A 25359-nucleotide genomic window follows, 5' to 3' on the forward strand; every position below is an offset into this window, starting at 1 on the left:
GTTTTGTTAAATGGAGTGCTTTTTTTTTCTAAGCTATTTCCATCTTGTTTATGCCCAAAGGCATAAACAATTTGTAGTAGAATAGTTTAATCAATGAGAGAGAATATTTGGTCAAAAAGATTGGTGTGGTCACGTGGAATAGCTAATGGCACTGTGGGCAAGGGAGCACTTTTGATGAAGTTGTTGAACTTTGTGGCTTTCACCGGGAATCTCGAGCCTGAGCCAGAACCCAGACCATCTGATTCCAGGCTGAGACAAGAGCAGCACTTTGTTCAGTGGCTGGTCCCTGTGGCTGGCTCACTCCGTACTCCCTTCTCTCCCTCTCTGCCTCTCCTTCCCCCACCCTCTCCATTCTTCCTCCGTTAGCCTTGTAAAGCCAAGGATCCTTAACCTGGAGGTCAGGGAATCCCTCTCATCGTCTCTGCATTTCTGTTCCTTTCTTTCATTTTTGTCTTTCCTGAGAAGAGAGCCTACAGCTTTCATCAGACTCCCAGAGGCAGCCGTGACCCCGCTTCCGTGAGGGTGGAAGCGGCTCAGGCAGCAGCCGTTTTCCATTATAAGCAGACGTTGAGGTGGAGCTCAGAGAACTGTAAGAACTCTATTCCTTTGTGAGTGTTTCCAGCAGCAGAGGAAACAGTGGGCATGAAGAGGGCAGCTTGGCAAAGCCGTCGTGCCAGGCAGAAGTGCGGTGATTGTGAAGACACTGCGGAGTCCCATCTTGACTGCCTGGATCAGCAGGGGCTTGCAGTGACCCGGCCAGGTCATCAGCACAATGCAGGCTGTGTTTGGAAGGTACTCCAGGAAAAGCTTAGTGCCTGTAGGGCACTCTCTTGTCTGTCATTTCCTTATGGCACTGTGGAGTCAGGTGGCTTAGATTTGCCTTAACTGCAAACCAGCTGATTGACATAGACTTTCTCATATCGAGGCACAACTGCTAAATGAAAAATACCATTGTTCTCTGCTTAAAATAAAACGAAGGGGGCAATGTCGTATATAAAGACTTAGGAATTCAGATGCATTGTTTTAAGAGCCGTTTTAGGCCGGGTGCGGTGGCTCAAGCCTGTAATCCCAGCACTTTGGGAGGCCGAGACGGGCGGATCACGAGGTCAGGAGATCGAGAACATCCTGGCTAATACGGTGAAACCCCGTCTCTACTAAAAATTACAAAAAAACTAGCCGGGCGAGGTGGCGAGCGCCTGTAGTCCCAGCTACTCGGGAGGCTGAGGCAGGAGAATGGCGTAAACCCGGGAGGCGGAGCTTGCAGTGAGCTGAGATCGGGCCACTGCACTCCAGCCTGGGCGACAGAGCGAGACTCCCTCTCAAAAAAAAAAAAAAAAGCCGTTTTATTTTATTTTATCTTTTTTTGAGATGGAGTTTCGCTCTTTTTCCCAGGCTGGAGTGCAATGGCGTGATCTGGCGCAATCTTGGTTTACCACAGCCTCCGCCTCCCGGGTTTAAGCGATTCTCCTGCCTCAGCCTTTTGAGTAGCTGGGATTACAGGGATACACCACCATGCCCAGCTAATTTTGTATTTTTAGTAGAGGTAGCGTTTCTCCACGTTGGTCAGGCTGGTTTCGAACTCCTGACCACAGGTGATCTGCCCGTCTTGGCCTCCCAAAGTGCTAGGATTACAGGCATGAGCTATCATGCCCAGCCAAGAGCCATTTTATAAGAATGCATATCACACTATGTCCCAAGGGCTTTTCAAGTATTAATTGGAGTTTTGAGTTATCTAGGTCACTACTCCATGACAAAATCATGACTAAATAGCTTCACATATCCCTTTTATAGCTGTAGTGTAAGTCCTTGATTTTTTCCCCTCCATTATGCAATATTCAAATTTATCATACAACAGCTTTAACATAACTGATGGCAGTGCACTTTTTGTTGCTGAGGCAGGATGAAGGACTTTTTAATATAGTCTGGCTAGACACCAAGAGTGCAGAAGTGATCCATTTTTCCCCTGGCAGCTAGGTGGAAGACAGTCCATGTTGAGGCATTTAGTTAAGCATGGCCAGACAGGAGGGCTTTATCAGGATAACATTCTTTTGCCAAGTATGTGTGATAAAGCTAGAGTTAGACTTTGGGAATTTGGACCTTGTCTATATTTAGCATCCAGAAACCACTATGGGGTTGTCATTGGTTAGGTGTTTCCAGTCCCAGTTCTTGCTGCAATAATATAGTTTGTTCTGAAGTTTATCCATTCATTTGTTTGTTCATATTTCAACAATATCTCCCTTTTTCCTGACGTTGTTTACTTACAGGACATTTTTAGAAGTATCTGAATTATTTTTGATGAGATAATCTCATAATGAGAAATAAAAATTTAAGAAAACCTGGAAATGCTTATGTAATTTGATAAATCCTCTTAAACAGCTTTTCAAGAAACCAGATATTAAAAAAATCCCTAAATCAAGGGAAGAACTATCACTATGAATTTTTCTTTAAAGGAATTTAAAAAACACATAAGAGCTTTCTGTGAGATTACATCTCAGTTTTATCCCTAAGAGACATAATTCCTCTACAGAGGCTGCCTATTGAGAACTGTTGATCAAGCAGAGGCCAAATGTGAGCTTACTTCTGACCATTGCCACTCACTGGAATCTGATGTTTTTATTTTCTTATCTATAAAGTGAGGATGGGGACACTATCCTATTTACCTCATGGGGTTGTGTGAGAATTAAATGAATTCTCACAGCTAACCTGTGACAGTACCTTGCACTCAACCCTCAATAAATCAGAAGAATTTTACCCCGATGATTCTGTGTGTCAGAAGGTGTGAAGGGTGAACCAGAGTTAATTTTAGAGGCCCTGTGATCCTAATCCACATTCTCCCTATTCTTTTGTCTGTCAATATAGAACATGGGTGGGTCAGAGGCCAAATGGTTCCTAAGCCAGATGATGAGGGGGTGCAGGTCAGGGGACGTTCAGGAAGGCCGGATGCAGGGTGGAGGTTCAACAGAAGGTCTTCTGTTGGAGGAAGTGGCTGGGTGAGCAGGTAGTCACTGACGTGGTGGCATTTTCTCACTTGCCCAGCTCTGCTTGGCTTGGCTGCCCAGAGGTATCCTCTTCTGTCTCCAGATCTGAGTGAAGGGGAGAGAGGTACTTTCAGAAAGAATTGGCTTGTAGTTTGGAAACTCCTTCCTGGTTAGAGAAGATGGACCTCTGTATCAAGACATTTTCTCTTTTTTTAAATATTTGTATAAATTTATGGAGTACAAGTGTAATTTTGTAACTTGAGTAGATTGCACAGTGGTGAAGTCAGGGATTTTAGGGTTTCCATCATCTGAATGACAGACATCGTACCCAGTAAGTAATTTCTAACCCTTGTCGTCCTACTTCCTGAGGACAGTGACCTGATTCCACTTGTGGGCTTGACTTACCTCGTGGAAGGCTCCTGCCACCAGCAGGCAACTTAGGAGCATCAGATCTTAGTGTTGCTGTGGCTTTCTGCCTGTGGTTCAGGCTGCATTGCTGGTGTCTGAACTTTGCTTTTCCTTGACCTCTGTGTGTATCCCAGATCTCTACTATGAACTGACTTTGTAGCCTCTTCCTTGATCCTAATTACCAGCTACTGGGTACAACTTAGTCTGCTCCTAGCCCAATAAAGACCCTACCTCTGGTTCCAACCTTGTCTTGGCTGTCATCCTAGGTTTCCACCTTCTTGAGAGCCATTTATTTTAGAGAACTACAGAGTTCACTATCCAGGTCCTTTGGCAGCATCCTGGCTGGGGGTGGGGACAACATACGGATTATTTCCCTTAAGGAAAACATTGAGGCACACTGGTTAGTGCTTGGTTCATGCCTGTGTTTTCTCTTTTTCTGGAGTCTTGCCTTAATTTTTTTTTTGGTTTGCTAATGTACAGACTGTCCTTTCCTCCCTCCCTCCCTTTAGAAGAGATGGTAGGTTTTACTTTTGCCTCTTATCTTCAGGTTTCAGGAAAATGAAAATGATTTATAAGAGAGGTGACAAATCTGCATAGAGTTTTTGTTGTTGTGTTTTTTTTTTAGCTTCAGCTAAGGCCCCAGATAAAATGTAAAGAAAAAGAAAATCTTTAAGATGAACTATATATAATGTTTTAATTAAAAGTAATATTCTTTGACCAAGCTAAACAAAATTAAATAACCGTCTAACTACTAATAATGGCATATTTACCTGTATTCTCCCTAGTCCTCACAATAGCCTAACGCAGCAGACGTAGTGCCCCTATGGAACATACAAGGAAACCAAGACGCAGTTAGGTTTCAGCCCGAATTTGACATCCGACCTGACGCCATTCTACCATGCCATTCTGATTTGCAGCAAGCAGGTGTTCACTCTGGCTCTGGCTATTCTAATGGATAGTACCGTTCTCTTAAAAAATGTTTGTAAATTCTGGTTCTTATTCTTGGTTGGTTTGCAGTGTCTAAGCTAGGCCACTGGAGTGCTGCTGTGTGATAAACTCTGCTAAAGTGATAATGACAAGAGTCACAGTGAAATGCGTAGTGAGTTAAGAGCAAGGAACATAAGATCAGGAAGTTCTGTCTTCATGGCCAGGCACTTGAGGAACATCAGACGTCAAGGAGGCTGACTTACTCTTCTTTTTGTGTGGTGAGTCTGATAGCACCCTGTTGACCCAGAATGCAGACATAGCATCTGCGGCATCAGATCTTTCTTGTACCCTGAGAAAAATAAGCTTCAGACCAAGGAGCAAATACTGGTACAGGAACCTGGGCCATTAGGACAAATTTCAATTACGTCTGCAAGTGGTTATGAGCTGGGGAAGCGTGGGTTCTGTTGGAGGGCCAGAAGAAAGTACAGTTCATTATATTGCTTCATATTTCTAGATTCCTAGAAAATGTATTCTAGATTCATTTCTGGGAGCTAAGGAGGGACTGTGTATTCCACTTGAAATCAGCCCATATCGATTGTGCACCTATGGTTAAATAAGGTGCAGCAGGCAAGAGAGAGAAGTATGTTTAGACAGTGTCTGCCCTCAAGGAGTTTGTAACTTAGCTGAGAATCTTGAAATCTGTTTTCTCCTTTGCTAGTTTATAGTTGGCTTTAATTAATTAAAGGATACTACTGTGTAAGTAAAACTTAATTACATTTGACACGATACAGTTCGCCCTCCATATCTGCAGGTTTCACATTTGTGGATTTAACCAAACTTGGATTGAAAATATTCATCAAAAGAACCCCAACAAAAATATAACATTAAAAAAATAGAAATAAACTATAGTATAACAGCTATTTACATAGCTTTTACATTGTATTAAGTATTATAAGTAATCTATAGAGCTGCTTTCAGGTATATGGGAGCATGTGCTTAGATTATATTGAAATACTATGCCATTTTGTATCAGGGACTTGAGCATCCTAGGATTTTGGTATCCTCAGGGATTCTAGAACCAATCCCTTGAGGATAGCAAGGGACGGCTGTATAATTCCTCATTTGACTTTTTAATTCTTTCATTTAGGGATGTTTACAAGTCCATTTAACTCAGTTCATTCCACAGCTGAATGAGCCTGTTCTCTGTGCCATAATTTACAACACTGATTATATTAAAAACAAGACCTGATGCTCTTGGCCAGGAGCAGAGAGCCCTCTGAGACATTGTATGTGCTTGGGTCAAATCCAAGTCCTACATAGATATTCCTGCAGAGAGACTTCTCTGAAAGGATTGAAATAATGATCACAAAGGTCACTTCCAACTCTAAATCTATGGTTCAAAAAAAATCTAAATCTTTTGGTTCAAAAACATAAAAAATAAAAACAAGCCTTGTAAAAGCTGTAAGTGTAGGGTAGTAAAACCTCTCCTTAGTATTTTGGATGAAATTCGTAGACCTTGACAAATCTGTATATTCACTTACAGTATCATCTGCATTTCAGCAGAAGCTGAATTCACCAGGTTTCAAAATTTCAATCTTTGGTGATGTGGTACCTGGGCTGAGCCTGTGAACGGGTGTTGTGATATGAACTGAAGTTCTTTGAGCCAGTCTAGCTTGGCATGAATTTGCTGGCCAGTCTGTGCTACTTCCTTATTGGAATATGCAAAATATGCATAGTTTACTAATTGAAATATTCATTTTAAAGGAAAATTTGCCAAAGGAACTGGCTTAGGGAAGGAAGAATGCCTCCGAAGGAGTGAGTTGTCAACAATACTAGCGAGAGATGAGAAATTTAGAGAACTGGATTAGAAAGCCAGCAAAATTCACCCATTACCTGGTGTCCAAGGGCATTCCTTGAACCCTTCTTTGTCCTTTTCCTTTTTTTTTTCTTTCCCTCTTGGATAAAATTAGAGTCTTGGCTTAAAAATTAGAGTCTTGGATAAAATTAGAGTCTTGGCCTCTAGTTTATCCAGCCTTAAAAACTCTATGATGCTGGGTGGTTTCCAGATAAATAAACCATCACTTGGTTAGTTTCTGTTAATGGAACAGATACTTGGTAGTGGAAATAGTAGAGAAAGAGAATTTGGGTATTAGCTAGATTTCCCCCCTCCACTTCTCTGAACTCCTGGATTGGATTAGATCAGGAGGGAGGAAGTAACAGATACTAAAGTTTCCCGTTGCTGCTATAACAAATTACCACAAATTTAGCAGCTTAAAACAGCACACATTTATTATCTTAGAGTGCTGAAAATCAGAAGTCCACGATGGGTTTCACTGGGCTCACATCAAGGCGTTGGCAGGCTTGTGCTCCTTCTGGAGGATCTAGGGGAGAATCTGTTTCCTTGGTCTTTCCAGCTTCCAGAGGAGCTCTACACTCTGACTCATGGCCCCATCCTCCATCTTCGAAGCCAACAACCTTCTCACTCTGGCCCTCGCTTGTCTAACCTTCCTGCTCCCTCTTTTCCTTAGAAGGACCTTAGCGACTGCATTGGGCCTGATCTTATTATTTTTAAAATTATTTTTAATAGTTTTATTTTTGTTTGAGACAGAGTCTCACTGTCGCCCAGGCTGGAGTACAGTGGCATGATCTCAGCTCACTGCAACCTCTACCTCCTGGGTTCCAGCAATTCTCCTGCCACGGCCCCCTGAGTAGCTGGGATTATAGGTGCCCGCCACCACGCCTGGCTATGTTTTGTATTTTTAGTAGAGACAGGGTTCCACCATGTTCGCCAGGCTGGTCTCCCAACTCCTGGCCTCAAGTGATCCACCTGCCTTGGCCTCCCAAAGTGCTAGGATTACAGGTGTGAGCCACTGCACCTGGCTAGGCCTGATCTTTAACTTCTATCTGCACAGTTCCTTAAGTCATAGAAGGGAACACGTTCAGAGGTTCTAGGCATTAGGAGGTGGGCATCTTTGGGGGAACCTTTCTTCTACTTACTGCACATACATGACATTGATAGCATTGCAGAGCTGGGACACCATACTTCCCTCTCTGGAAATAAATATTTCCAGCAGATTAAATCATTTTTATCAATAATGACAGACTTTCAGCTTTACTGTTCTGGTCCCTTGTACCACAGCAGGGAATTTATTAAAAGGGAAAAGGAGAGAAAATGGGAAAAGAACTACATGTTTGGGAGGCAATTTTATCAACTCACATAGAGTCAACCTCAGTGTCCTCAGAAGCAGAGTGTGCTGTTTATTTGGACTCAGTGGTGCTGAGGAAAAGGCAAATGGGTACCTGGGGCTGGAGCCGTAGGTGTTTTGAGGCCTGTCTCTTAGGCAACTTGGTGAGGTATTAGGTTTTACATTTTGAGAGTTCACCTGCAGTGGCCACATTGCCTTCCACGTTGAGGTGGCGTGTGTTTACTTTCAGGTATCGAGGCATTTTTAAAGCCCTGGGAAGTTATGAGATCCTCTGTGGGGAAGAAATTCCTGCACACAGTCTGAATGTGATCCTGACTGTCTTAATAGTTCTCTGCAGCAGAAGCCCTACTCTTATTATCGCAAGGGTGACATTTTAATTGTCACTGCATTAGATAAGATATCTCGGTTTGTAGTCAGACATAATTGAGGATACGGCAGAATTCGGGAGAAGCAATCAGTGGCACTTGAGTCACATCTTTTTCCACCGTGAGCACCAGCTGCTCTGCATCCGTACCCTGATTTGACGTCGACATTCGTGTCATCAGAGGAAACTCACTTGGTTCCTGAGACATTTACACGTCTGCAGCCCATTTTTATATTCTAATTTGCTTTGCATGCTAACCTGTCCACAAACCAGATTTAACACTACCTGGAGTGGCAGAGAGACACTGGCCAGGGTCTTTAAAGAGAATCTGAGCTGCCTTTGGGTGTGGCTGTGTTTAAGTAGCCAGGTCACGCCTAGCTCCATCCTACAGGCCCAAAGCATTTGGACAGCACTGTGCCTCCAGAGGCACAAAACATCTTATCGAGGGTGGGAACTCTGGAGAAACAAGCAGCGCAAACAACTGAAATATAATATTCTGTGTTTGCCATCACTTGAGACATCATCAGATAAATGCATTCTGGGAATTTGGCCAGAACCTATCAGCAAAAGTAAAAGCTGGAAACATAAAATACAGAATTTCAGATTTTCCCTAATTATAGTGAAATTTCCATAATTATTTCCCTAATAAACAGGTTTTTGGCCACCATTGTTGCCATGTCTAGAAATGGGATTATTCTGATCTGACAGCTTCTAGGAAGTATAGGTACTTCTTCTCCAAGGTCTTGTTTGGTGGTGCTCCGTGGAAGGGATTCTTTACTGAGGAATTTTTTTTTTTGAGACGGAGTCTCGCTCTGTCGCCCAGGCTGGAGTGCAGTGGCCGGATCTCAGCTCACTGCAAGCTCCGCCTCCCGGGTTCACGCCATTCTCCTGCCTCAGCCTCTGGAGTAGCTGGGACTACAGGCACCTGCCACCACACCCAGCTAATTTTTTGTATTCTTAGTAGAGACGGGGTTTCACTGTGTTAGCCAGGATGATCTCGATCTCCTGACCTCGTGATCCGCCCACCTTGGCCTCCCAGAGTGCTGGGATTACAGGCATGAATGGCTGCGCCTGGCTACTGAGGAATCTTTTTTTTTTTTTTTTTTTTGAGACGGAGTCTTGCTCTGTCACCCAGGTTGGAGTGCTGTGGCCGGATCCCAGCTCACTGCAAGCTCCGCCTCCCAGGTTCACGCCATTCTCCTGCCTCAGCCTCCCGAGTAGCTGGGACTACAGGCGCCACCACCTCGCCCGGCTAGGTTTTTTTGTAGTTTTTAGTAGAGATGGGGTTTCACTGTGTTAGCCAGGATGGTCTCGATCTCCTGACCTCGTGATCCGCCCGTCTCGGCCTCCCGAAGTGCTGGGATTACAGGCTTGAGCCACCGCGCCCGGCCTGAGGAATCTTAATAGGATGTTCTGAGAAAGAGAAGCACACAGCCTGGACAATAATTTGTTGCACTTTCTGCATATTGTTTTTCTTTAATTCTCAGGGCTCTAATATAAAGAAATGCCCCCTCACTAGAGGGAGCAAAACGATTGCCCCAAACACGAGCTGTGGTTCTCGAAGACGTGTTTGCTGAGTGAAGACACTGATCATGGTATTTCTGAAGAGAGTTTTAGAAGAGGTGGATTGGGGAGTCAAGGATGTTTGCCCTGGTTTACCTGGGGGCCTTGAATTTTAACTTAGTTCATGGTCTGCTTCTGTTTGCCCATGGTCTCCCTCAGTGGGTCTTCTGTAAACTTATCCCATCACCCACCTATAAACGTGAGAAGTTAGCTCAGGTCCTTCTTGTGAAAGCTGTAGATACTCTCTGGAGCGGAGAGCTCCTGTCTTTTTTTTCTAGAGTGGTTGTATTTATACTCATTGTCATCTAAGTACATGCTCTATTTGCTAGAAGGAATTAAGATCCTGTAATAGTCCTTTTAACATTTAAATTAGGACACTTTTACCTCTGCAGGCTTCCTGCCTCCTCTCCACCAGTGCTCAAAGGTAGATTTTAATTGTCCTCCAAGTGCCAGTGACTGTTTCCAACATCCCTTAATTCTCCAGAGTCAGAGTTTGTGTTATTGGCATAAATAAGATCAATAAGCCCTAGGCTGGGGCTTTGTCCATTATCTCTAACTGGGTGTTGAGTCTTAGGAAGGACCTGCACATCCTCACCTTGGATGCAATTGAAAGCACTTTGCCTATTGTGTACCCTCTAATTTAGAATTCAGAGACAAATTGCGCTTTAACTTTTCACCAAGTAAATGAGATAAAAGCCCTTGTTAAACCAAAGAATACTGTAAACAAAGTGCTAGGGTATGCTGACCTTTTTAAAGAAACTAATCTATTAGCAAACCATTTTTCAAGTCACCTTATTGCTTCATGCTGTATGGATCAACTGTAAAATCATAGTGTTCAGCACAGTATAAATATACGTAAGTGCAGGCATATTATCATGGCTATTAACATAGCTGCTCTCCTAGAGACTGCTCTTGGTAGGTGAGAGGTCGGGGTTGGACATGCAGGCAGGGAAATAGAGGGCCAGCTCCCTTTGGGAGAACACAGAGAGCGGCAAGAACAAGAAGGTACTGAGGAGTACTTTGGACAGGTGGAGGAGGAACAGAGCAGGAGGAGGGCCAGGAGGCAGAGAAGTCCAGGAGCTCAGGAAGTGGGAAATTCCAAGGGGTGAAGGGTCAGCAGAGTAAAACGCAGCAAAGTCATTGAGCTCCGGAGACAGTGGAGCGTGTAGCCTTGCCTGAGACACCTGACGGATGCACACAGGGAAACCAGGGTTCACAGCGATTCAGTGTCGGGTCTGTGGCTGAGTGACAACGAGGGCCCAGAGGTGGTGGTCATTCTGCAGTTTTCTATTCAGTCTCCTTCTGACTTGTGAGAGGTTAGTTCCTCTCATATGACTGTGTTTATAGTACCCTGTTATACAGATCATGTGTTCTTGTTTTTCGTAATTTAACAATGTCTCATTTCATTAGTCTCTTATTCAGGTCCCCAAAGTCGTGGATAAAGTAAAATGTTGCATGTTGCACATTAGGTTCCTTATGTACAATTTTAAACTTAAGGGCAACACAAAGTTTTCACTGGCAAAGAATAAACAGGGTTCCTATGAAGAGGGCATCTGAAAAGCCCTTGACAGCAACCTTTGAATTATAGACAGCGACAATTATTCTTTTAATTTTTAACTTCTGACTATGATATATGGACTTGCCTTTATGTGAGAAAGAGGTTAGTGTCTTAGTCATTTGGTGCTCTGTGTTTCATCGTATTCGACCAAGTAACGCATTTTGTTGAATTTCAGAGTTGATAGAGAAAATGCATGGCATGTGTATTAATTTGATGAAGCTGCCCTGTGAAGTCCCACAGCCTGGACAGCCTCAACAGCAGGCGTGTGTCACCTCGCAGTCCTGGGGGCTGGAAAGCTGAGAGGAAGGTGTTGGCAAGGCTGGTTCCCTCTGAGGGCAGTGAGGGAGAATCCCTTCGTGCCTCTCCAGCTTCTGGTGGATGCTGGCCATCTTTGGTGTTCCTTGGCTTGTAGATGTATCAGCCAACCCTGCCTTCATGTTCGCTGGGCGTTCTGCCTGTGTCCACGTGTCCCCTTTACATGAGGACACCAGTCACACTGGGTTATGGTGCCCACCCTACTCCAGAGTGACTTCATCTTAACTAGGCCTGCAACAGCCTCATTTTCAAATAAAGTCACATTCTGAAGCATTGGAGATTAGGATGTCAACATCTGAATTCTGTGGGGGTCTGCAGGGACACAGTTCAACCCGTAACAGCATGTTAGACTACAGTGTGGGAAGATCCTCTGAGGCTGAAGTTAGGGAACCTGTCGTCAACATTCACACTCACAGTGTTGGCCTTTATCTTGTTCTCCATCGAAAAGAGACGTCGCAGTGAAGTCCAACAATAACTTCTTCATATTTTAATCAACGAGTGAACTAGCCAAGTCATTTAATATGGGAACAGAAACAGGAAACGAAAGAACTCAGTTAAGGTAAAAGGAATAGCAGGAAAAAGGGAAATGAAGGTGAAAAGGCAAAGATAAAATACAAATGAGAAGAAACAGCCATGAGGTTATTTTGGAAACAGGTTGACTCAGCAGGTCAATGTTTGTGATATGGTGGATTCCTGGCATTTGTGGCATTAATCCTGCACTTAATACCCAAGAGGAACGAGGGTACAGCTGTTGGTGTGACTTCAGAGATGTGTCCGTTTGTTGTGAGCACCTCCCTTCTTGGTCTGAAATGGGCACTTTCTCTGGGGTTGCAGGCTTTACCAATAGGACGGGCAGTTGATGGTATGGCCCAGCCAGCAAGCCTGCCCCAGCCCAACTCAGGATCAGCTCTGCATGGGTCCAGCTCCTGGTGTGCGCCCTGGCCCCTTAAAGGCCAAGGGTTCATTGAAAGCAGTGATCCCCCACCTTTTTGGCACAGGTACCAGTTTCATGGAAGACAGTTGTTCCATGGACGAGGAGGTGAGGGTGGGGATGGTTTCGGGATGAAACTGTTCCTCCTCATATCCTCAGGCATTAGTTAGACATTCGTAAAGAGCGCACGACCCAGATTCCTCGCATGCGCAGTTCACAATAGGGTTTACTCTCCTATGAGAGTCTCATGCTGCCGTTGATCTGACAGGAGGTGGAGCTCAGGCTCGCTCATCCTCCGCTCACCTCCTGCTGTGTGGCCCAGTTCCTAACAGGCCATGGATGGTTATGGCCTGGGGGTTGGGGACTCCTGATTTAGAGGACATGGGCTGGACATGGGGAGGGGAAACGTCTCGTTCTGCGGTTAAAGTGCAGATGATTTTACCAGCCATCGCATCTCCTAGAGTAGAAATCTCCAGTTTTCGGAGACTCTTTCATTGTTTATATTTAGTAGCAGATGTCAGAAGGCATAAAAATGCATGATAAATGCTGTTTAGTTGAGCAAGCTGGGTTTACAGGCTGTACTACCTGCAGATAACCACATATGCTATACAGTATGTGCCTTGAATAGAGATCCCTTGAGACCCTGAAATGGGTGTCTTTGTTGGAAAAAGACAGTTGATTCACAGAGGAGAAACAAGTCACACTCGAGGTTTTGTAAAGAAAGTAGCAGCCCCTTTATGTCATCATTTGGTATTTACGGTTTTGCTCAAATAATGTTTAGGGGTACACCTTCTAGCTCCTGCTAATCCCCATGCCAACAATTTAAAGGCGCTAACCTTTAAAAGAGACACTAATACTGAGCCAGCTCATTTGTGCAGCTTCAGGCAGGAGCCAGAGCACGGTGGTTTCTTTCTACAGACCGGGGGCCTCCCGAAACTACCCTTCCTCTCTCCCGACGTGTTTCAGGGGTAAAGTGGATACTTGCTTTGCGTGTTTTTCAAACCTAGGTCTGTGTTTGTCAAGTACGGCATCATGGAGTCGTCTCACTCACAGATGGCCTAGTGTATATTTCACAGTTCCTGTTTTATACGCTATTCGCATAAAAAGCTCGGAATTTGGAGACGTGAACCCCTCCTGTCTCTTTTATATTTTCATGTAAAAGATACCTCAGATTTTTTCTAGTATCAGAAATTTTTGTTTAAAAATTTTTTCCCTGTTGTATATGATGACATTTCCAGAATTAAAAGCTTTTGCATACATTCTGTTTCTTCTTAGAAACAGGTCATATACTGTTAGACCCTGGTTGACACGAAGAAATATAGCATTAAATTGCAGTGTGTTTCAAGTCAAATGTTTTAATGCTACAACTTCTGAAATGTAGAGTAATTTTAAACAAATATTTGAGTATCTACACTGTGCTGGATAAGAAAATTAACTACAGCATTATTCTATTACGTCCTTTTATGTATTATAAAATGTTCGTTCCTATCAGCCATTTTAATACTGAAAACCAGAAACAATATATCCCATTATAAGAAAAATCTCATTTATTAAAATTAAAAATTATCATGCAAGTTCACTAGAGATGGCAATTTGCAGTACAAAAAAAGACTTTCGTGAAAAAAATGTCTTCAGGGAGTAGATCTTTTAGGTGTTAAAGATAATTACTTCATTCAGCAAATCTTGGTTGAGCGTCTACCATGAGCTGACACTTGTAATTATGTGACAGAAATGAGCGTAGAGAAATGGAAGGGAAGAGAGAGTCTTCAGGAGCCGTGGCCAGTTAGGATCAGTTGGAAATGAAACTAATGCCGTCTTAAAATTATCATGTACTGTTAAGAAAACTAAGTGTTTTAATGGAAAAAAAAAATTATCATGTATGAAATGGTGTGAAAATATAACTGATGATTAGAATTCAACTTAAAACTTTCTAAGAACATGTCTGTAGAATAAACTATGAACATCGCATAATAATTCAGGAGAATCACAGTGTGAACATAAATGAGAGGCTGTGATTATATCTTAGTCATGAACAGGAAAGTTGACCTGAAGCCTAAACATGACTGCTCCAGAAAGTGTTGTACCTTCTAAAAATGCTCAGATTTCTACTTCTAACAGTTACAGCAATGATGGTTTCACATCTGTTAGTCAGACGGTTTTAATCTGCAAAAGGTTAAATGTTTGACAGTTACTTGTTCTCACATGCAGATTAGCTGCTTGGAGTTTAACCTTTAGATGTGCTTACGCAACCACGTTCTTCAATTTTTTTGTATAAAACCACCCAAACAGAAACAGTCTAATAACTTGCAACTAGGAATACAGAAATCCAGGAGACAGGTTTTTCACTTGATAGAAATTACTCCAATTACCTTCCCTCTTCCTTTCTGTCTGAGAGTATCTTACCACTCACCCTAATGTGTGGAAGCAACTTCACAATTAAAGAACTGAAGCCATTTGTGGAGATATAAATGTCAGGACAGGATGATTCTTCCACTTCAATGCCTTGCAGGTTTTTAAACGAGTGAGTGTAACTGCGTGATACAAAGAAGAGACATGGGATCTTTTGTCTTTACCTGAGAATGGGGAGATAAGTATGAATTTTAAACTTTGTCGAGTGAGGAGTTTATATCTGGAGCTTCTGATTATTATAAAAGAGCAAAAAATGACAGGCTTTCTGTTATTGCCTTCAACTTTTTAAATGCATGTTGATGATGCATTAATTTTAAGGCATCATTCACATAGATAAGGCATTTGATTCAACTGATTCAAATTATGTCATATCAGATTTCTTTCTGATTTTGTGTTGCTTGAAGAACAAGACAGGATTAAAAAACAGGCAAGAAAATAGGAGATGGCTAAACATTACTCTATATTAGCCATATTGTCCTCATTTTTAATCAGTGAATGCTCTTAAGCTTGTTCATATATTGCAGAAAACATTTTTTAAAGGAACTAGGATTGTTTTCTAGGTAGAGGCATCATAATAGGTATTTTATGTGTTATCTTATTTAAATATCTCCATGATTCATTTAGGCAAAAACTATCATGTTTCCTATTTTATAAATGAATTCATAGGCTAAAAATGTTTATTGGTGGTTCCCAAAATTGGACTGCTAGCAACTGATGGGAAAAAATGGACATTCCTGGACTCCCCTCTGGAGGGTAAGATTTTGAAGTTCTGGGGTATAGATCTGAATATCTTTACAGTTGAGTAGTTTCCCCAGTTGATTCTAATAACACCTTGGTTTGGAGGTCACACTTGACTGGAAGAGCCACTCAGTATCACACAGTTAAAAAAGAATGATAGAAATCTATCCGTGTTCCTGCAAAGGGCAAGATCTTGTTCTTTTAGTGGCCTATTGGAGGGTGGAGGGTGGAGGGTGGGAGGAGGGAGAGGATAAAAAAAATTAACTAGAGAGTACTAGGCTTCACACCTGGGTGACAAGATAATCTGTTCCACCCACCCCCGTGATAGAAGTTTACCTGTATAACAAACCTGCACATGTACCCCGAACTTCAAATAAAACTTAAAAAATAAAAGGTTTGGTTACCACGTAAGGAGAAAAAAAAAAAAAAAAAAAAAAAACCCAAAGTGATAGAATTGAGGTTGGGACTCAGTTCTGTGTGACTCTACACCTCACAATCTGGAATTGACTGTCATGGGGACCTTGAAAATCACCCTCAAATCCTAACAGTTGAAAGAATCCTAGCATTCATCTTGTCCACCATCTTTCCTCATGTGGGATTTCCCCCTCCCAGCCTCCTTGATGGTGGGCCTTGGAGTCCCAGCTGGAAGTAGTTCAGAGGAGATGAGCCTCTGAGTGTTCCTTGCTATGGACGAGGCAGTCCTAACTATTAGCAAGCTCTGCTCTACTCTGGGTACATGTATTCCTGCTGGCCGCTTCCTAGTTTTGCCCTCTGGAGCTATCCAGAATAAGTCAAGTCCTTTTTGTGCATGACAGCCTTTGGGCTATTTAAAGAAACCCATCCTCTTCCAACTGAGGCTTTCCTACTTAAGAATAATTGTGTCAGGTGCCGAGTTCAAATCTCCCTTCACCCTCTTGAAAGAGAAATCCCACCACAGCCTCAACAACCAACTATGATATCAACCACAAAATCTTCCCAGCTCATCAGAAACTATGGCTATTTCTCCCAGTGGCAGATTGTTTCTTAGCCTCCCTGGATCTCCCAGTTAATTTCCTTTGTTTTCTGTATTTCTTAGCACCCTGTATCACAATTAGGACACTTGTTTCCCGTTTATAACACACATTTAAATTTTGTTTCTAAAAAGATCACTCGTGGTTCAGGTCAAAGCTGTGAAGAAGACAGGAACTTAGAGCATTAAGAGAGAAGTTAGTTGTGCTGAAGTGAGCTGGCATCTCAATTCCACGTAGCTTGGGATCTTGCGGCCTTCGGCAGTACAACAAGGCCAGCCTTTACAGAACAAACTGTTCCTGAACAGTTCCTCCACTGTATTAAAAGCAAACATATTTTTTCTCCTATATTGAACCCTTCAGCCTTTTGTGTTTAAACTATTTCTCATCTTGTTTGAACTATTTTTTCTGGAACAAACATTTATTGTAGGCAGTGTAAATAACAGCTGGCACTCTGTTTGTGTTGACTTTTGTATGTCTCTTCTGGGCCATTATTTAGTTAGCAGAGAGTTTGGAGACCCGAATTCATGTCTCTACCTTGTTACCAGTTTAGAGCTTAGACAAGTCTTTTAATTTTCTAGGCCATAGTTCTTTTGTGAACTAGGGATAATAAGTACCCTTGCCCTAACTCGTGGAGAGGGATGATAAAAATATGGGCTACCCAGAGTCTTAAGGTATCTAGAAAAATGTGCTACAGAAAACAACATCATGCTAGTGTGCATTATTAATTGCCATTATTATTAATGCCGTTATTGGCTTATCAGTGGAATTTAGCCTCTTCTTTAAGCATGCTGTTTAGCTAAAATTTTTGTTGTTGTTGTTGCTGTTTAGACAGGGTGGAGTTATCCAAAATATTTACTCGAAAATTCTGACCTTTCAGGGAACAGACTGATCACTCAGAAAGGATTCTTTTGATTTACTTCAGCTGCACTTTGAGAGGGGCACATGTGTGCACACATGTGTACACTCACATCTGTATGCTTAGTCCATTTGTTTTCAGGAAGGAAACAGGTAAGAGGCACTTCCCCTTGTAGATTATCCTGCTTCTTCCTTTGGCTGTAGATTGGTCTGGAAGAAATAAACTTTTGAAGTCCTGGGACGAAAGCCTTTTGAACTACGCCCTCCCCCCACCTTTTTTTTTTTTTTTTTTTTTTGACTGTGTGGAAGTATGAACAGATCTTACAGTGTGCTAGGTAAGAGGGAATGAATTGTGGGTAAGATGGTTTAGATGAAGACACAAGCTCGCGAATCGCAGTGGCACATCATCATGAGTGCATTCCTTCAGGGCATTACCCTGGAGTTGAAGACATGAATCGAGTGACATTTTCTGCAGGCTGTTTTTGTAGAAGCTCTCAGACTTCTGTCAGGTTCTGCAAATATCTATCCCCTCCTGTTGTCCTCTCTAAAATGTTAGTACGGTATTGCACAGTTCTCCTGTAGTTTTCCTTGCAGAGGTGCTGAGTGGGTTAATTAACAGATAACTAGCAAATGCTCTGAAAATCAAAAGGTCCTTTGGAAATAATCAGCATTGTTTGGTTCTCATTTGGAGTGAGTAGAAAGGGTATCTCATTTCTTCGAAGCAAGATAACTAAGGTGGAAGAGAGAATGTTTCTCTTGCAGTGATACTAACTATTGTGTTCCGAGGCACTACTTGGGTTGTATTATCATGCCGTTATTACAAGTGAAGAAATAAATGGGACCTCACTGGGTCTGCCAGAACCTCTACTGCTGCAGAGCATTACAAACGCATTAAAGTATAATTGACATCTAGTAGCTGTATGTCTACAGTGTGCCAATTAGAATACTTAGCTTTGCAATAAAAGAGGAGTTAATGAAACACATTTAAGAAATGGAAAATAAGATTAGAAGTGACATTTTGGCCCTTATTCAAGTGGCAGGGAACAGAAGAGGGTGTGGAAACTGACCTCAGCTCAGTTCCCTGTATCTTCATTCGTCACTGGCTCGTTCATTACCAAATGTCTATAGATATTCAGATATCATCCCTTCCTCCAAAGTATTCTTCTCTCCATTTGATTCAGTACTATTTTATAGCTTAATGTCATATGGAAGTTTTAGAATTCAACTTCAAAGTACACAGGAAAATGAGTTAAAATTACAGTTCATTGATTTCTTGCTGGCTTTTAAATTTATTTGTAAGACAAATTGCGTAGTTTCTACTTTCTTCCCCTCAAAACTCACAACCCCAAAAATATCTGGCGGGGGGAGGGGGCTTTTATTTTAACCACGAGTGAACTACTGTTTAGCAACATTGACTACAAATGTGCTTCTTGGGAATTTCACCACTATATAATTGCCTTCTTCATTTCTTTTCTTGCTTAACTAGTGTATATAATCACTGATTTATAAGTGTGAGCTGTAATAATGTCAGCTGTCTGCTGGCATGATTGGAGAACTTATTATGAAATGAAGTTAATTTTATATCTTCTTTTCTTGGAAACTCTTTTATACTTAATTTTAAGCAGATAAGTGACATAAAAGACCAAACTACTTGAAGATAATGCATTTAGAAATTGCTGATTGATGAGCCTATGCTTATCTAATTTTGTTTTAAAAAGATTCTAATATATCTTTTGAGAATAGATTTTTGAGTGGAAGAACAAAACTAGTATAGGTGGATAAGATACCCGCAAAAGAAAAATGGAAGGTTTCTGTTTCTCTCTGTCCCAAAAGCATTTTAATGTTAATTCTAGAATTCATGTTTTAGTCATGGTTGTCAGTTGTGGAAAATATTATTTAGTTTAATAGTTTTACTTAAAATAAATGTTTGCATTTTAAGCAAAACAGTTTATGTTGTAAAAGGGTAACAACTACATTTTATGCATCTCTTTTTGCTGGGTTTTCTTTTAGAGATAATGATCTTTAGGGCTGTTTTCTATAAATATGCATATCGTACTTGTGTTTCTGTTTAAATGCATGCATAAGAAGCACAGAATTTGATTAACTTTATTAACAATAAATAATGAAGTGTACTCTTTTATGTTAACCCTTATTTTATTGTGTATCAGCCTTTAGACGTTTGGCTATCTAGACAAGTAGTCATTTATATCCTTTTAAAAAATATTTATTGCTCCTTTGACTAATTGCTTTTTATATGACTTAAAGCCTTTTGCATTGATACCATTTGTTAAAACACAGCCAGAAGAAGGCAGAGCAGCCTCATTTTTCAAAAATTGAGTGTCATTTTTATAGACAAATAACACTTGTAAATGATGGATAATAGCTAGCAGGATGCTGCATGGTATAAAATGTGCATGAATTATATTTTCTGGGAGTTAGAAGGTTAACTTGTCTATGAACTAATTGAAAAGCTTTATGGTAAATGCAGAGTGCTGTGTGCACATTATCGGCATGACTTAAACCAGCTGAAAAAGGGATTTTCCTTCCCTTGGGTATTATTCATTATCTCCTCCCCTTTTCTGGCTAGCTGGTGTATATGGAGAGTATCTAATCATAATGAATTTATAGAATTTATAAAAAGAACAGCATAGATGCTTTTCACAACGAGTTGCCAGTTGATACATTGCATATTAGAAATGGGATGGAGGTGAGTGCAGGCATTGACGTTATCACTGCATGATGATATGTTTTTGTGTTTGCATAGGCCATGTTTATCAAGATGACAGTGGTTTCTGGCCCTGGGAAAACAAATGGTGAGAGATAGACTTGGTTTCTTCTGCAGTTTGCAATGTAGAGGTAATGAATTTATCACAAGCTTTTTGTTGAGGAAGGCTAACTCACATGTCTCTCTTTCTTCCTACGACGGACAGTTGCGTTAAGTTGAAAACACACCATCTTAATGTAGTAGCAATTCAGATATTCATTTGATGATATTAATATGTTATGAGAACTTCAGAAATTTCACTTATTCAAAAGTAAGACTTTTCTTGCCCATCAAAGACATGGCTGTAGGCATCCATCCAGATTATGTGAGAGCAGGTGGGTTTAGTGTCATCTTGATCCTCTCCTCACCCCCTCCAGCTACTTTTTCTCATTGAGTGAATGCTGGGGAGAAAAGGAGTAGAGGAGGGGAAGGTGATGGTAAGAAATAGAAAGGATTTCTCACTGGGTCTGGTCATATTCTGGCTTTGTGTTTTCTGGGCCTTGTTGCAATTTAACATCTCTTTCCTTTATCGTTGTTTATCAGTTTTATGATAATCACCTAGATTGAATTTCTTTTTTTTGAGATGGAATTTTGTTCTTGTTGCCCAAACTGGAGTGCACCGGCGTGATCTCAGCTCACTGCAATCTGTGCCTCCTGGGTTCAAGTGATTCTCTTGCCTGAGTCTCCCAAGTAGCTGGGATTACAGGCGCGTGCCACCATGCCTGGCTAATTTGGTATTTTTAGTAGTGACTGGGTTTATCCATGTTGATCAGGACGGTCTCGAAATCCTGACCTCAGGTCACCCACCTCAGCCTCCCAAAATTCTGGGATTATAGGCGTGAGCCACTGTGCCCAGCCTGAATTTCTTTTTATTTACCCTGATTAGTATATCTGGTGGATTTATGTCTTTTAACACTCCTGGAAACATCTCCGTTATAATCTCCTTAAATATTCCCTTTCCTCCTTCCTTTCTATTCTTTTCTTCTAGGTCTCTGATGAGACATATTTTGGACCTTCTCATTGTATTCTCCATCTGGGTTAACATTACTTTATGTTTTTCATTTCCTTGTCTTACTCTATTGCCTTTCAGGAAATTTCTTCATTTCTTCCTTCCAATTCACTAATTCTATATTTAGTTTTGACTAAATGCTGTGTAATCTTGCTAGCAAGTTTTTATTTCAATAATTATAGTTTTTATTTTAAACAATTTTAGTCAGTTCTTTTAAAATCTTCCTTGTCATTTAAAAAATTGTGGTAAAATACACATAACATAAAATTCGCCATCTTCACTATTTTTAAGTGTACATAGTTCAGTTAATATTACGTCCATTCACATTGTTATTCTGCTAGTCTCCACAGCTCTTTTCAGTTTGCAAAGCCGAAACTGCCTGGTCATTTTTTTTTTTTTTTTTTTTTTTTTTTTTTTTTTAATTTGAGACGGAGTTTCGCTCGTTGTTGCTCAGGCTGGAGTGCAGTGGGGCGATCTTGGCTCACTGCAACCTCCGCCTCCTGGGTTCAAGTGATTCTCCTGCCTCAGGCTCCCAAGTAGCTGGGAATACAGGCGCCTGCCACCAAGCCCAGCTAATTTGTGTATTTTTAGTAGAGATGGGGTTTCACCATGTTGGCCAGGCTGGTCTTAAACTCCTGACCTCAGGTGATCCACCCGCCTCTGCCTCCCAAAGTGCTGGAATTACAGGTGTGAACCATTGCACCCAGCCCTGCCTGGTCATTTTTGATAGTCACTTGTTGCTTGTTTATTTTTGTGATTATATCGTTTGCTTCTTTCGCCTTTCATATGTAGTTATTTTATAGTCAGTATTTGGTAACTGAAGCATCTGAAGTCCTTGGTACTTTGCATCTGTTCTTTGTTGTTTCTTTAGTCTCTCACTCCTGGTGTTGTTTCGTTTCCCTCTCTGTTTAGTAAACCTTAATTGCTAGCTCATATTTGGTTGATCCTAATCTGTAGAAAAAGTCTTGGGGTCTGAGTCAAGGATGCTTTTCTCAGAGTATTTGCTTTTGCTTTTGCCAGTAGTCAGAGGGTGCTGCTGTCCTGCAGGGGTACTGCTGTCCTGAGACAATTCCATTGCCTTCCAGATGCTGCCACGTAACCCCGGAGTTCTAGTTTAGTTCCCCCACCCAGCCGCAGAGCTGAGGCCCAGCCTCCCAGAGGCCACATGAGATCACCACATGCCCTCACAGGACCCTTCCCTTTTCTGAGGCTCACTGCCCAGGGATTTTTGGTTGTTACTGTTTGTTCCTTTTCCTTTTTGCCCCAGTAGACATTTTTTTTTTTTCATTTCCTCTGAGCCCAATAAAACAATAATAATTGTTTTTCATTCATTCATTACTGGTAGACAGTAAAACAGCAAGAGTATTAGTCTGCCATACTTCTGGAAGCATGAGCTGGGGCCTTTCACATGGGCAACTCCTTGTGCTCCTCTGCTGGGCGCCTGCAGCTGCAGCAGCCTTGCTCTGGCAGCCTTGCCCTCCCCTGCTCCCACGTTGCTCACAGCTTCTGATTTTATGAGATCTGCCTCATCCAGACCCTGCGGGGTCCATCTGACCCCCTGGAAGAAATGTCTTGGGCAGGATGACCTTGGTTGACATCCCCATCGTAAATTCTACATCTGGCTTCCCAAATTAAGGTGCCTTTCCTCCACTTGAGAGGGAGAATGGGGTGCAGATCCTTCCCAGTACAATTTTAGCCTCTAGCTTCTAGCTGTGTACCAGCTGCCAGTCCAGCAGGCCTCCAAAGTTCTACGGAAATTATATCAAGTGCTGTGCATTTCTGCTTTGAAGCCTCTGTCAGTGGACTTGAGAGTAGGCACCCCACCCCCACTGCGCTACCCAACTATTTGGTGATGGTGGAGGGGATCACAACACAGCTCTTCTTTCTCCCCCTCAGAGAAAAACAAAATTCTCTGTTGACTTCTGTTTTTCACTCAGAGTGGGTCAGCTGTATAAAAAATCATGAAACTAGTGGCCGGGCGCTGTGGCTCATGCCTGTAATCCCAGCACTTTGGGAGGCCGAGGCGGGCGGATCACGAGGTCAGGAGATCGAGACCATCCTGGCTAACACGGTGAAACCCTGTCTCTACTAAAAATACAAAAAGTTAGCCGGGCACGGTGGCGGGCGCCTGTAGTCCCAGCTACTTGGGAGCCTGAGGCAGGAGAATGGCGTGAACCCAGGAGGCAGAGCTTGCAGTGAGCCAAGATTGCACCACTGCACTCCAGCTCCAGCCTGGGCGACTGAGCAAGACTCTATCTCAAAAAAATAAAAAAATCATGAAACTAGCTATGGCACATTAACTTTGAAAAGCTCCTCTGAAGAACCTGGCACTTCACTTTGGAAATGTATATCTGTCGTTGCTTGGTAACTTCCTTGAAACTTCCAGTTTAATACCTCTCCATACAGACATATGCAGCATGTGTTGCCTCCATCATGGGATGGCTTTTTCTCCTTTCTCTGACTCCTGTTTGTTAAACATCGCCTAGAATGGAATGGGCTTCCCTCTTTCCATGCTGCCCAGTTGTTTTACTTTTTTGTCACCTTGGAGATAGAACTTCTTACCCCCTGTGATTCTGAGACATAAAGATGATCAGGAAGCCATTACAGCCACTGCAGAGTCACCAGCAACAGGGCAGGGCCGTACACTATCACTTGGCATGTTGTTTTATTTTTTTGATGCCACACGGATTAACCATCATTAAAAATAAGGTTATATTTATATAGTTACTCCCCATTAAGGAGATGGAGCTTAACTCCCCATTCCTACAGTGTGGGCTGCACTTTGGGACTTAGCTTCAGACATCACACTAGGGCAAGGAGAGAAGGTAACTTAGAGGTGGAGAAAACTGGCAAACAGTTTCTCATCCCGGTGATCCGTTCGCATCAACCACGTCACACCTTGACAGGATGTGGTGAGAAGGGCAGCTCATCTCTGTGACCTGAAAAACCCATAATCTGGGTCTAGTGATGAGTGAGAAAAGCATCAGTCAAACCCACATTGAGGGATATTTTACCAAATGCCTGACAGTGTTCCTCAAGACCGTCAACGTCATCAAAAACAAGGGAAGTCTGAGCATAGTGTCACTGACCAGGCCAGGAAAAGGAGCCATGAGCTCTGAACATAATGGGATGGGATCCTCGGACAGAAAAGGACATTAGGGGAAAAGAGCTGTGAAATCCAAAGAAAGTGTAGCGTGTAGTTAATAGTATCATACCGGTGTTGCCTCCTTCATTGTGACAGATATACGTAGTAATGTCAGTGGTAGCAACAGAGTAAACCAAGTGAGGGTATACGGGGTGAGGGGTATGCAGGGGTTCTCTGCATTCTCTTTGTAAAGTTTCTGTACCTCTAAATCTAAAACTGTGGTAAAATTCTATTTAAGTGGAATTTTTAAATATTTTAAAATAAAAATAAATATTTGAACCATTTAATAGCTCAGAGAGCTGATATGTATCTGTAGTGTTATCTGTATTTCAGCAACACCTGTGACCATCTTTCAGAAGGGATGAGAAATGGTGGTGGAGAAGGTAGCCCGGTTAAACAGGCAGCGCTTAGCACAGTGGTTAAGGCACAGCCTTTGGAGCCAAAATGACTGGATATGAAGCCCTATTTTGTCCCTCCTAGCTTTGTAACCTTAGGAAAGTTGACATTCCTCTGCCTCAGTATCTCTTCCCAAAAGATAATCACGCTGTGTTGAGTGACTAATGAGGTAACACATGTAAAGCGTATCTGGCATGGGCTATACCTCTGTTGTAGCACCAGGACCTTCACTGGTTTTTTTTTTCCCCAACCTCTTCAAGTGACTATAAAGGTGACAAGTTTGTGGATAACACAACGCTGAACAAGCTCCTATGAAATTACCTGTTCTCGGAGTCTGGGGTTGAACCAAAGGAGGATGGAGGGTGTGTTTCCCTCATGGGTTGGGAGTGACCCTTTGACGTGTGTGCGTGGACCCCTTGGGCATCTCTAACTGCACACGAGTGGATCAGAAGGATACACTTAGTCATAGGCATTTTGTGTTTGTTGTTACGCAGGACGTTATCTGTGATCTTAAAGACACGCATCGTGACTGGCAACATCAAAGCCTGTTCTTTGGCTTCTGCTGTGTTTCATGCCAGATGCACTTTTGCTGTCCTCCTTCAAAGGCTCTTGTAGGATCTTTCTGCCAGATCCTGGAATTGTTCGTCTTCCACTGCTGGCAGTTGGCTTCTTGGCTGACTCTTTGTCCAGATGGGAGCACTGATGTGGCCCCTGAATGAAAATTAGACCTCTTTTTCCCGTTGTGCCTTTGCTAACTTGCCTTGGATTTGGAAGAAATGAGGA

General features: G+C 42.2%; 1 protein-coding gene across 6 annotated transcripts in view; it reads left to right on the plus strand.

Annotated features, from left to right (window-relative positions):
• The window catches only part of AFF3 (AF4/FMR2 family member 3), a 628365-nt gene that overhangs the window by 58544 nt on the left and 544462 nt on the right, over positions 1–25359 (plus strand). The window lies entirely within an intron of this gene.

The sequence above is a fragment of the Rhinopithecus roxellana genome, chromosome 17 (genome assembly GCF_007565055.1).
Source record: "Rhinopithecus roxellana isolate Shanxi Qingling chromosome 17, ASM756505v1, whole genome shotgun sequence".
Classification (NCBI taxonomy): Eukaryota; Metazoa; Chordata; class Mammalia; order Primates; family Cercopithecidae; genus Rhinopithecus; species Rhinopithecus roxellana.